We start from the raw sequence: 12,525 nt of genomic DNA, 5'->3' as shown, positions 1-12,525 counted from the left end.
TGAATTCGATTAAGTGAATTAAATCAAATAAATTGAATAATTTATTTAATTAATAAGAGAAGAGGGTTAAGATGAATTAATTAAATAATAATTTAATTAATTATTTATTGATGGTTAAATAATCAAATAAATACTAAATATTCATTTAATTAAGTGGACAGATTTATGTGACTACAACACCATTATTCATGTTGATGATAAAGTTCAAGATTCAGTTGATCTATTTGGAGACAACACTGCACCAGATATGGAGCCTCCTGAAATTATTGATATACAAATTACCTTAGTTGAGCCACTGACAACTAAACTAAAAGTGGTCAATCCACTAGAAATAGAACAACCGGAGAAACCCCAATCTCCACCGGTCATTGAAGATAATAAGAAGGAATCTACTAAAAAAGTTGTCACACAGTCCTCTAAAAAGGAAACAGATAAGAATCAAGAGAGAGCAATCATTAAGGTTACATCCTCTGAACCGGCAAAGCCATTAGTCACTCCGCAGACTGATGAGGATGATAATGATTCATTAGGAATTTTAGGGCCTATTGATGTTGACAACATGAGCGCATCTGAAATGATGAAGATTGCTAATGTCAAGCAATCTAGGGCACATAAGAAGAGACTCAAAGAGAAAAGGATTGAGGGAGAGATAATTCAGACTGCAGTAGATATTTTATCTGGTCTACTACCGGACACTTCTATAGAACATCTGACATCCCCTATTAGAAAACTTGGCCAGTTAGTTGTAGATGCATCTGATAAAATCAAGTCACTTGAAGAAGCTTCTTAGACCTATGCTGAGAAAAATCACAAGAAAAAGTATGGAGAGAAACTGGCAAAGGATATTGATAGTGGAAAAATGGATCTATCACACAATAAAGATTTGTTGGGAAAAGCTATTGAAATAGGAGGAAAGTATCTTTCTTCCACCTTTAATGTTTCTTTCTTTTATTCTAACATTTCAAAAAGACAAACAGAAACAGAGCAAAAGATGGAAAGGATATGTAAGGCATATGTCCCACTTCAGGACTCTATATTTGCTTTTAGCAAATCTGTAGATGATTTGCATAACAAGCTGGATATCTATGATAATGAGAAGGAAAAGAGACTTCGATCTCTAAAGGAACTCACAAGTTTGCTCACATCACAAGTAGACATACTATAGAGCGCCTACTCAAATGTAGAAGCTATCTTAGCAACTCCTGAAACCTGCACATTGGATTCCATGGAAGAGTTCTATTCACAGCCGATGTCTACATTCGAGTACATTAAGAATGTGTTGGTGTAATGGACAAATGCTTTGTCACAATTGAAGAAGAGCTACAATGTTATTTTCATGAGAATTGCTTATGCCTGAACTTTGATTCAAGTTTTTCAATTTGATACAAATTATATATATTTTCAATCTGGTATTGTTGTCAAAGGGAGAGTAGAAATATGTATGTGTGTTTTTGAAAATTTTGTATAATGCATGTATTAATGGGGAGAATGTGTATATGTGTAAAAAAAAATTGTTGTATGCACACTTAGTGGTATTACTGTAAAATTTTCTAAGTGTTACCATAAATGCCAAAGGGGGAGATTGTTGGCTTGATGATGATTGTAATATATTCATCATATGTTGTCATTGATGAAACACATACACACACATGTTTATATTTCCTACTGGTATAAATTCAAGTTGTTTATACTACAACTAGTATGATAGAGGCTATACTAAGAGGTTTATCTCTAACCAGTACTTTGTGTCAACCGGTATATGCACAGAAGACAACTAGTGAATACACATTATTCGGCATCAAGATGAATATCTAGAGGATATTATAGTTAGGAGATTCAAGGATAACGATTCATATGTTTTACTCAAAATACTATTTGATTGTTCCAACCAGTATTCGGTAATTTTGTGATGAGTTACCACAAATCGTGATGAGTTATCCCACCGACAAAATTTTGTCGGTAATTTTTGTGATGAGTTATGATCACTTGTCCAAATACACAGAACCTAGGAAATTGTGTTATGATTTCTTAAGGCTCACATGAAATCATAATGTCTACATATTGACATCATAATGAATTATTTGATATAAGTGAAAGTGTTATGTTGTGTGTGAAAGTCAAAAGAAGTTAAGTTGTAGAGTATGCAGAAGAGCAGTGTTTATGTTTAGAAGGATCTGATCAATTAAGTATTGTGCTACTTAGATAGATCAAACAAATAATTGTTTTCTAACAATTACATCAGAATCAAATCCCCTAACCGGGTAAGCTCTGACAAGCTTCAATGTATAAATCCTCTAACAGGGTGATCCAGTAGTTTGGATTCAGAAATCCTCCACTGAGGTTACTCCTAACAGGGTACTACCTTTAATAGGGTATAAGTCTCTAATCAAGCTTTGGGATCTCTAACAAGATTCGCTCCTAGAAGAGCACTTTGTAGACCTTAACCTGTCAGTTATCTATTACTACAGATAGTTAACTTGTGAGTTCCATCTCATCGTGGTTTTTACCTATTTGGGTTTTCCATGTACAAACACTTGTGTTATGGTGGATGTTTTACTTTTTGTGGATGTTGTTATATCATTTTGGATCGCATGCACTGTGTTTAAAAGTTTTGTTCAGTTCATCTACCGGTTAGTGTTTGAAGTAGTTTTATTTTTGGTGTCACTGATTCACCCCCCCTCCCTCTTAGTGCTTTTCAAGTCCATCAAGTTCTTGGTTCAATAGTGGAGATCATGCAACAATTCTCTCGGATTCTTCTTCTGGTTAGTACTCGAGCATCCTTGTCCCCAATAATCTTTTTAGGATTGTGATTCAATCTCACATATCTTGGAATTATAATATCATCATTATCTTCAAGTTTAAATTCTTCATTATTATCATCTTCTTCTAAATTTATTTGTTCCGGTTAGACTAGTACATCAGTATTTGCTTTGTCAGTTTCAGATTTAACAGTTTATGGTTCCAAAATCAAAATGCAAGGATCTTCATCCTTTTTCTGTGAATTGGTTCCTTTCGAGACTTCCACTCGAACATCAACACTCTCAACAATTCTCTGTGTCTGATTGTTAAAACACTTGTAGGCCTTACTCTTGGTGGAATAGCCAAGAAATATACCTTCGTCACTTTTAGCCTCAAACTTGCTAATACAATCACCTCTCTTAATAAAACATTTGCTTTCAAATATTCTGAAATAACTAACATCAGGTGATCTACCATACCAATATTCATAAGGAGTCTTGTCCTTACCTCTCTTTACCAGAATCTGGTTCATAGTGTAGACAACTGTGCTGATAGCTTCTCTCCAGAAGTTTTCACTACACCTCCTTATATCAACATTGTCCTAGCAGCTTCAACAATTGATTGATTGTTTCTCTTTGCAATACCATTCTACTATGGTGTCCTTGGTGCAGAAAGCTACCACTTGATATCGTTTTATTTACAATACCTAGTGAATTCCTCAGAAGTAAATTCACTGCCCTGATCTATCCTTAGACACTTTATCTTCTTATTGCTCTCTTTCTCAGCTAAGGCCCTGAATGCCTTGAACTTACCAAAAGCTTCAGTCTTATCCTTCAAGAATGTGACCCACATAATCCTTGAGCAATCATAAGTGAAGATCTTTAAATATCTATCACCTTGAATACTTTTTGTTCTTATTGGTCCACAAAGATCTGTATGAACCAAATCTAACAAATGTTTCGCTGAAAAAGATTTGCTCTTGAAAGTTGAGGATGTCATCTTTCCCAACTGACATTCTTTGCACAAAAACATTAACCGATTTGTCTAACTAAGGTAAACCTCTCATTGTCTTGGACTTACTCACTTTAACAATGTTATCAAAGTTTATATGACAAAATATCCTATGCCAAATCCAACTATCATCTATCTTTGCAAGTAAACAGTTGTTGAGTTTAGGATTAAAATGAAATAAGTTACCTTTAGTTTGATTTCTAGTTGTAATCAATTCACCTTTGTTGTCATAGATTTTGCACATACCATTTTTAAATTCCAATGGGTATCCTTTGTCATTGAGTTGTGCCACACTCAAAAGGCTGTGCTTTAAACCTTCAACCCAATAGACATCATCTGCACTACTCTTTCCATTAAGAGAAATAGTTCCCTTACCTTTAACCATGTAGGGTGAGTCATTACCAAATCTTACAACTCCGCCATCAAATTCCTTTAGGGAAAGAAATTTTCTCTGATCACTAGTCATGTGATGTGAACAACCACTATCAGTGATCCAATCATCAAAGTTATCCATCCTGGATACTAATGCCTTATGGTCTGTCATATCTTCTTTAATGGCTACAAACACAATGTCTTCATTAGTATCACCATCAGATTCGTCATCAATGATACCACCATCAACAACAATAAGACAATCTCTTTTTCCTTTACCCTTGTACTTCTTGAATTTTTCTCGCTTATGCTCATAATCACCATTAGGACAATTAGCAGCAATGTGTCCAATCTTGTTGCATGCAAAACATTTCAAGGTAATTTGCCTCTATATTTACCTCTACCTCTAGGCAACCGTTTGGCCAACAATGCTTCAAGCTCAAGTAAAATGTCTTCATCATCAACTTCTCTGCTGGATCTGGATTCATAATTGTGACTGGCATCTATACTTTTTCTCATAGATGGGTTAGAAATGGAAGCTCTAAATGTAGACTTAGATTTCTGTACACTAACTTCATAACCATTTAATTCAAATGTAGTAAGCTTGCCAATGATGGAGTCAAGAGTTACTTTAGTTTTGTCAATGGACGTCAGCTCCTAAATAGCTGCAACTCGAATAGCATAGATCAGTAGCAAGGTTATCAATACCTTACTGATCACTATGGAATCTTCCACTTTACCTCCTGCACTCTTAGTTTCACCAACTATCCCTTTTATCCTTTAACCATACTGTTGGATATTCTCACCTTCAGCCATCTGCATGTCATCAAATTTTCCTCTTAGACTCTATTCTTTAGAAATCTTAACATGTTCATCACCGCTATAAATCTCTTCAAGTTTCTTCCATACCTCATATGTAGTTTCAAGACCATTAAGATCTACATATTCTGCATCAAACAAAGAACTAATAATAGCCTCCAATGCTTGACGGTTTTCTTGTTTCTCTTTCTTATGATCATCAGTCAACATCCCAGTAGGTGCAATATACTTAGTATCTATATGATCCCAATACTAGCCTCCCAAACTCTTGATATAAGTTTTTATTCTATCACTCCATATCCTATAGTTCTCTCTATTAAACTTTTGACCTTCCTTCTTCATCATGATCTACAAGATCTTTACCTCAAGTTGTTAGGCTTAGACCTTAGAGGACCTAGAATGCTCTGATACCAATTGATGGTATGATGAAAGAATAAGTATCTAGTCAACTACTGAGAGGGGGGGGGTGAATCAGTAGATAGAAAAACTGATAAAAAAATTCACCAATAAATCTCTCAAAGTAAACTTAGAACTAACAATGAAATAATCTTTGTCAACTTCTTCATTTCTCAATGCTTCCGGTTATCATGACTTATCAAAATACTTAAGTAGTTAAGTAAATCAACCATGAAAACATAACCACAAAAAGATTCACCACTCAACACAAATATTTTAGACATGGAAACCCAAATAGGTAAAAACCACGGTGAGATGAGACTCACAAGATAATATCTGAACTCTTTTGAAGTTTGCCTTGTTAGGAGCCTAGCCTCTTAAAGCTTTACAAAAAGTCATGTTAAGAACCGATCCTGTTAGGAATCACCCGGTTAAGGGATTGAATAAAAATGCCTTGTTAGAAGCAATACCCTGTAAGGAGTAACCTCAGTAGAGGATTTGAAAATCCAAACTAATGGACTACCTTGTTACAGGATTTGAATAGCACCAAGCTTGTTAGAGATTATCGGGTTAGGGGATTTCAATTCTGCTGTAATTGTTAGAAAATAACAGGAGTTTGCTGATCTGTCTGAATAGCACTACACTTGCTTGATCAGACCTATTTCATGCTCCTATCTGCCTTTACTCAAACTACAGATACATCATCCAGTTAGGAAACCACACAGTCAACTGAACTGTGTCTATCTCTTTGCCAACTCTTCTAAAACTAAACAACTTCATCGACCTTAAATACATATCAATCAGGTCGGTAACACAACAAAAACCTAATTCTCATCAAGATTACAAAAAAAAATGGTTCAAGTATGAGCGTTGAATTACATAGAAATCTCAGCACATCAATCAAGAAAACCTTGATCTCTCCTTGATCACCTCTTCATCAAACTTTGAAACTCATCACGTGCTTTGTGTTAGATGCAATACATTCTCTAATTCCCTAGACAAAAACCATTACAACAACTCACCAAAATATCTTGGAATTGTCTTCATATAATAATCATGCGTGTTATCATTATTACCGCTCATCATCAGATCATAAACCAATATAACCAATAAACTTGATCAGTTGGGGTTTATCAAAAACAAAAGGTAGGGTTTATCGATTACATCAATAGATAAGGTTTATACCATTACACCGGTTACCGATTCTCCTCACAAATTCTTCCTATCGGTTACAGTAAAAATATTACAACAATATCAATAATATCATTACCGGTTCAATTGACATCAATGACATCATAACATATCATTAATTCAATCTTCATGCAAATGCCAACATTATTGTCCCCAATGTTTTTACACACCATATCACTCTCAGCAGGTGTCATTTTAGATATTTGTTCACCTTCTACAAACCAATGACAAACACGTACACCAGCGGCAACAGGAGGAGGTTGTAATTTTGATTCTGCCACTTTATTTTTTAGTATTGCACCTTTATGTATCACACTTACTGAATGTTATGGTTAAATATGTAAGACTCTTATTGTATGAACATGTCTTACAATTATTGAATGGTTTAGTTAAATAACTAACACACTTATTTTAGGAATATTTGTTGCATTTATTGAATGCCATTGTTAAATAAAAATCATTCTTGTTGGATGAATGTGTAGGTTACACCGAGGGATGGAAGAACACAACCAAGAGGTTGGATGACTGAGGATGAATGCTTGCCTTAGCATTGGATGGTGGGTTGACATACAGGGACATGACAATGGTGAGAGATTGTACTATCCACATAAAAAACCTCTTCTTTTTGTTTCGTGTTTGGAGACGAAGTGAAATATATAGGGTGCTATGGCCCATTTTCAAACCCTTTGTCAACCAGCTCATGGCTCTCTTGAGGGTGCACATAATATGCACCGTCAGCCAAGATTCAGATCCATGGATGGGGCGGGTCCAACTGCTACACCCAGATGATGACATTGCTTTCACTAGTGCCCTTTTTCCCACCAATCTGGTGGTTCTAGATTATATGCACCTCTTCACGAGACAGAATAGTCCCAGCCCACCGATGAGGTTTTCAAGGTATACGAAATGCAACTCCGGGGGAAGAAGTAAATATTGACCCTAATAACATTCAATACACCCTTGAGGAAGCCAGAGAAATGGTGGCCAATAGTGGCATGATTCTATTTCCTGGATGGGATCACCTGAAACTATTTTTGTTAGACCAAGTTGTTAGGTAGGATGACCCAAGATATGTGAAAGAATATGAAAACTATGGGTCTGGAGTTAATGTAAATATCAAAGCCTTTGCAATTTGGGCCAGGGGCTCACATGTAAATAGGCCAATTGTTCCTTTTGGGTTAGAGAAGCAGCAGGGAGAAGCAATCCTAATGATAGCCAGTGACACCACAATAGGAGAGGTTGTTTCTCTAACTTCCCATGCAGCACAATTTGCTTAGTTGGTAGTCCAAGACTTAGAAGCAAAACATATTTCTTTGAGGAATAATTTGGCCAAGTAGTATCATGATTATAATTTTTTATTCATTGAGAATTGTCAACTAAAGAAGAAATTGAATAAAGTAGAGGAAGGGACCCCAAGGGGAATAAGGCCTGGAGAATTGGAAAGGACTACTAGAGAGCTTCAAGTGGCTAAGGAGGAAGCCTCCAGGACATATTTTGAAATCAAAAGAGATACAATTTTGAAGGTATCTAGCAAAGTCATGGATAGATTAGAGGAGGTCCATGCCAGTTATTCCTCCCTAGCAAAAATTTACATTGATTTAGATTCCATTCTTTCATTCTTTTTGCCCATTAAAGCTACTTGGGTTCTTAAAGGACAACAACTAAAGGAGGTCCTCTTGGCTGCTTCACAAAGAAAATGGAGTGAAGATAAAAAGATAGAAGTTGCATGGAAGAATTATAATACATTAATCAAAGAACTCCCTATCATTGAGAAACAGAAGCAAGCAATGAAAGATAAATTTGAATCATTCAAAGGATTGCAGTGATGGGATATCCCTTCAATTTTGACACCCATGCAACACATTAAAGACTTGGTCTCCTGGAATGCAGAACTTGAAAAGGCTATTTTAGGGGTTCTAGAAGCCTTGGAATCAGACATGGACTAGGAAGCCTCATACAGTACAATTTTGGATAGAATCATGGATGTTGAGGGGTTGTACCACAAGTTTTTTGTGGAAGCAGTAGGGTTACTAGCACAGGTGACTAGGATAACTATGAATAGGCTGGAAGGCCTAAAAAATTTTGAATGGCCAATTGACAAGATGGAGGGGTGGTACGACAAGTACTGTGTTGTCCTCCAACAAGCCTTAGAAGAAGAAGAAGAAGAGCACTAGTCTCTGTTTTTGCCATTTTGTCTCCCTTCCTTGTAGGCCTCCTACACCAAACAATGAAATCAATTTTTCTTTAAGCCAAAAAGAATTAAAATCTAGGGAATTCACAAAATTGTCATCTGACATGAATTCCCTTGCAACATCTACTCTTTCATCATCCACTTCCTCAACCAGAATAACACTTGGGACCAGAGCTCTATCATTTTCATCCAATTACTCAACAGGTGCCTCTTCATGGAAAAAGTCTTTTAAAGGGGAAGGAGGGGGCACATTTGGATCATCGGTCTCAAGGATATCAACAAAATTTGAGATCTTAGTTTTACCTTTCTCCACCCTTCTGATCTCTCCTACCACCGGTTCTTTACCCTTGGCACCTTACCTTGAAGCCTTTGGTTGCCCCTCTCCTTTGATGACAACTCTCTCCTTGTAAAATGTAGGGATGTCAATGACATGATGCTCCTCTAGCTTTTGTCTCTGTTCTCCCACCACCAACCCTTTACCCTTAGTTGTTGTCTTTGAAGACTCAGGCTACACTTCTTCCTTGATGACCACTCCCTTCTTGGAAAATATGGGGATGTATGCAATAGGATGCTCTTCAAATTTATTCCCTTTTGCTTTGGTCTCTCTCCTTTCGATTTCATCTTCGATGATCTTATCTGCTGACTAGAGAAGGATAATAATCCTTGCAATATCAGATTGGAACTCTGTTCTAAGTAGCCTTGTGTAGTTCTTATCTTCTTCCATCCTCTTCCTTTCAATTTTCTTCACTGTGTCCCATTTTTTCTTTCTTTGGACGACTTCCCTAGGCAGAGCATTCCTCAACAAATCTTTAATTTCATAGAATTGATGATGATAGTTCCTATCCTAGAACTTCTTTAGCCTTAAGTCCCCTATATACCCCTTAGGGTCATAATTCCTGGAAATTCCCACCTTGAATATGTAGTTGCTGACCAAAAAATCTTGGATCTTTTCCAAGTTATCACAACCAATTTCAAATTCTCTGAATACGGTGGCTTTAGGGAGATGCATCTCATTCCTCTCTGGGATTTGATCCTTATCAACCCACATCATTTTCCACATGAATTCTAAGAATGCAACCCTAGGAGAAACAAAAATGGGCAACTTGTGGGGAGCCTTTTCAAAACCATAGCACCTAATGATAGTGCAGTCCTAATAGAAAAAGAAGTCCCTAAAATTGTGGCTAAAAGCCCCCTCTGCATATTGTACATTTGGAGCTTTGCATGCTTGAATTCTCAACACTTCAACTATATGCCTAGGCAGCCTTGGCAATTCAACACTCAACATATCCAAACATTCTTGACAAAATAATCAAAGAATAAACAATAGTCTCCAAACTAAGAGCCCTTGTCCCACACTTGTGTTCATCTCTGAACTGGCCATGGCAACCCTGTCTGTGGATCTAGCATCCTAATATTCAGCTTTGAGGACCAGACTAACCTATTCTAATACAAAAGGAGATGGCACACCAAAGAATAGTGCTTGAAATTTAGTGCAGTCTTTTCATCTTTTTCTTTAACTAGGCTCTCACATAACTTTCTCTCAAGAATGATTGCAAAGTCAAAAAGCACATTGGTATCCACGTGTTAAATGAATACTATTGGCATCATGTAATCCACTGGCAATAATGTGAGCCCGCAATCCTCTCCCAAGACTTGGCATAGGGCATAGTATGTTCTTGTAAAATATATTTCAAATTTGTCCAGTGCAAATGGCTCTGTCTCAGATGGAAAAATGTAGTTGGGGGTAAGCTTGGAGAGATTTCTTAAACAAATTGGTAGATATTCTCTTCTTATCATTCCCTTGTTCTTTTCATACATTTTCAACAAGGCCTGCTTGTTTATCCCCTTGATGGTTGTCCCATCCAGCCCAAAACATTTTGTGATAGCTTTCTGAGATATGTCCAAAATAACCTACCCCTAGAGGTTTCTGACACTAAGGCTTGGGGTGTTAAACTTCTTGGCCAATTCCCTGATCATCATTGGCTCCACAAACACATTTGGGACCACCAGCTTCCCTATGTTTAGCTTTCATGGGTTTCATATTGGGCTTGGTTGGTCTCTATTTCCATAGAAGGCATGAAAAACATCCCACCCCCTTATGCCCTACGATGGCATCTCTCCACCCAACCACCCTGTCTCCCCATCTTATCTTTGTCGACTCTAATGTTCTCGACTCGAGGAACAACTCCAATAAATCTTGGCTTAGGACCCGGGTTGTTCTAGTTTGCTTCCGAGCTAATTCCTCTAATCTCATCACAATGTCCCTCTCAACCTCAGCAGTTGTTTTGGGAGGCTCAACTAAGGCAACTATTTCTTCACTGGACTGTGGGGTTTCTTCTACAATGGAGGAAGACTCATCCTTATTTTTGGGAGGGGTCTTCTTCTGCCTTCTCTACCACCGTAGTAGGCTTCTCTGCAAATTATTCCTTCTCGATCATTGGAGGGGTCTCTTGTATGGGTGCTTCCTCTATGGAAGCCTTTACCTCACCATCTTTATTTGATTTTATCTTCTTGGGAGTTGACTTTCTTTCCTTAAGGGTCGGAGTTTCCTCTACAATGGAGGTAGACTCTGCCTTCTTTTTGGAAGGGTTCTTCTTTTTCACATCCTTTTTCTTTGGTGTTTCCTCCTCTGATCCCTCTAACACCTCAATTATCACCTTCCAACAACCCCTCTTCCTTTTGGCTTGCTTTGGGGGAGCACTAGCCTCACCCTTCTTAGTTTGGGTAGGAGTTGCTTCGGGGTTGGGCTTAGGGTTTGATTCTACAGTGGGGGTATCTTGCAGCTCTTGCAATGTGTCAACCATGCTTATAGGAATGACCCAGGTAATTTTTGGGTCACTAGAACTGGCTTCAGCTTCCTGGGATTTCTCATTAATGGGGCTAGTGGATTTCTCAATTGGGGAGGCCATGACTAAACTTGTAGAGAGTAGAAAATAAAACCTAGGGCTCTAAAAAAACTTTCAATTCCTATGGATATTTCAACTAAAAAAACACAAAGAAAAATTTTGAATTCCACTTACTGGTTTGTTGCTTGTGATTGGACGCCTTTGAATTGGTTGAATTCTCCCTGTACTTGCTCTACAAATTCTCTCTGATTGCCTAAATGCTTCATGAAGATGAATGTTGCTGAGTTCTTTCTTTTATTATGATGCCATTTAATTCCTCCATGTGAAGCAAAGTGATCGTTCGCTCAGGAGTTTGAATTTCTACCGTTTACGATCAATCGAATGACCATGATCATCCCTTGACTCCCTCTAGACCACTGAGTTACCACCATCCTCTTTCACCACCTGAATGTCATGTCAATCACCACATGGGGCAATAAAAGCCTTGAAATTGTCATGTTTACTTATCCCATGTGATCTTTTGCAACTTTACTCACTGCTCTGGGATAAAATTTCACTATCTCTGGCTTTGTTTTTTATCTCGGGGCTCTTCTCTCTATATTTTTCATCTCTCCAGGATAAAATTTACATTGAGTTTCATTATTTTCTTATCCTAGAGCAGAGATTTCTCTTTCTTTTATTTATTCTCACTCAAAGCCAAAATCCAATTGCCACTACACCTTGTGCCTCCTAGGATAACTTTTCACTTCGCCTTCATTTATTATTTTTATCCCAAAGCTTCTGAGGATGCCTTTCTCTACCCCCCGGGATAAGCCTTCTTTTGTATTTCTCTTCACTTCCTTATCCCAAGCCATCTTTCTTTGATCTACGCTACCCTCCGGGATAAAGATTTCACTGCTTATTTACTAACTCTCTTATCCCGGAGCCCCAATTACCATATGCATATTCTCATTGAAATCC

Source organism: Cryptomeria japonica, chromosome 10 (assembly GCF_030272615.1).
Source record: "Cryptomeria japonica chromosome 10, Sugi_1.0, whole genome shotgun sequence".
In the NCBI taxonomy this organism is placed as follows: domain Eukaryota; kingdom Viridiplantae; phylum Streptophyta; class Pinopsida; order Cupressales; family Cupressaceae; genus Cryptomeria; species Cryptomeria japonica.
This window is presented reverse-complemented; position numbering follows the sequence as displayed.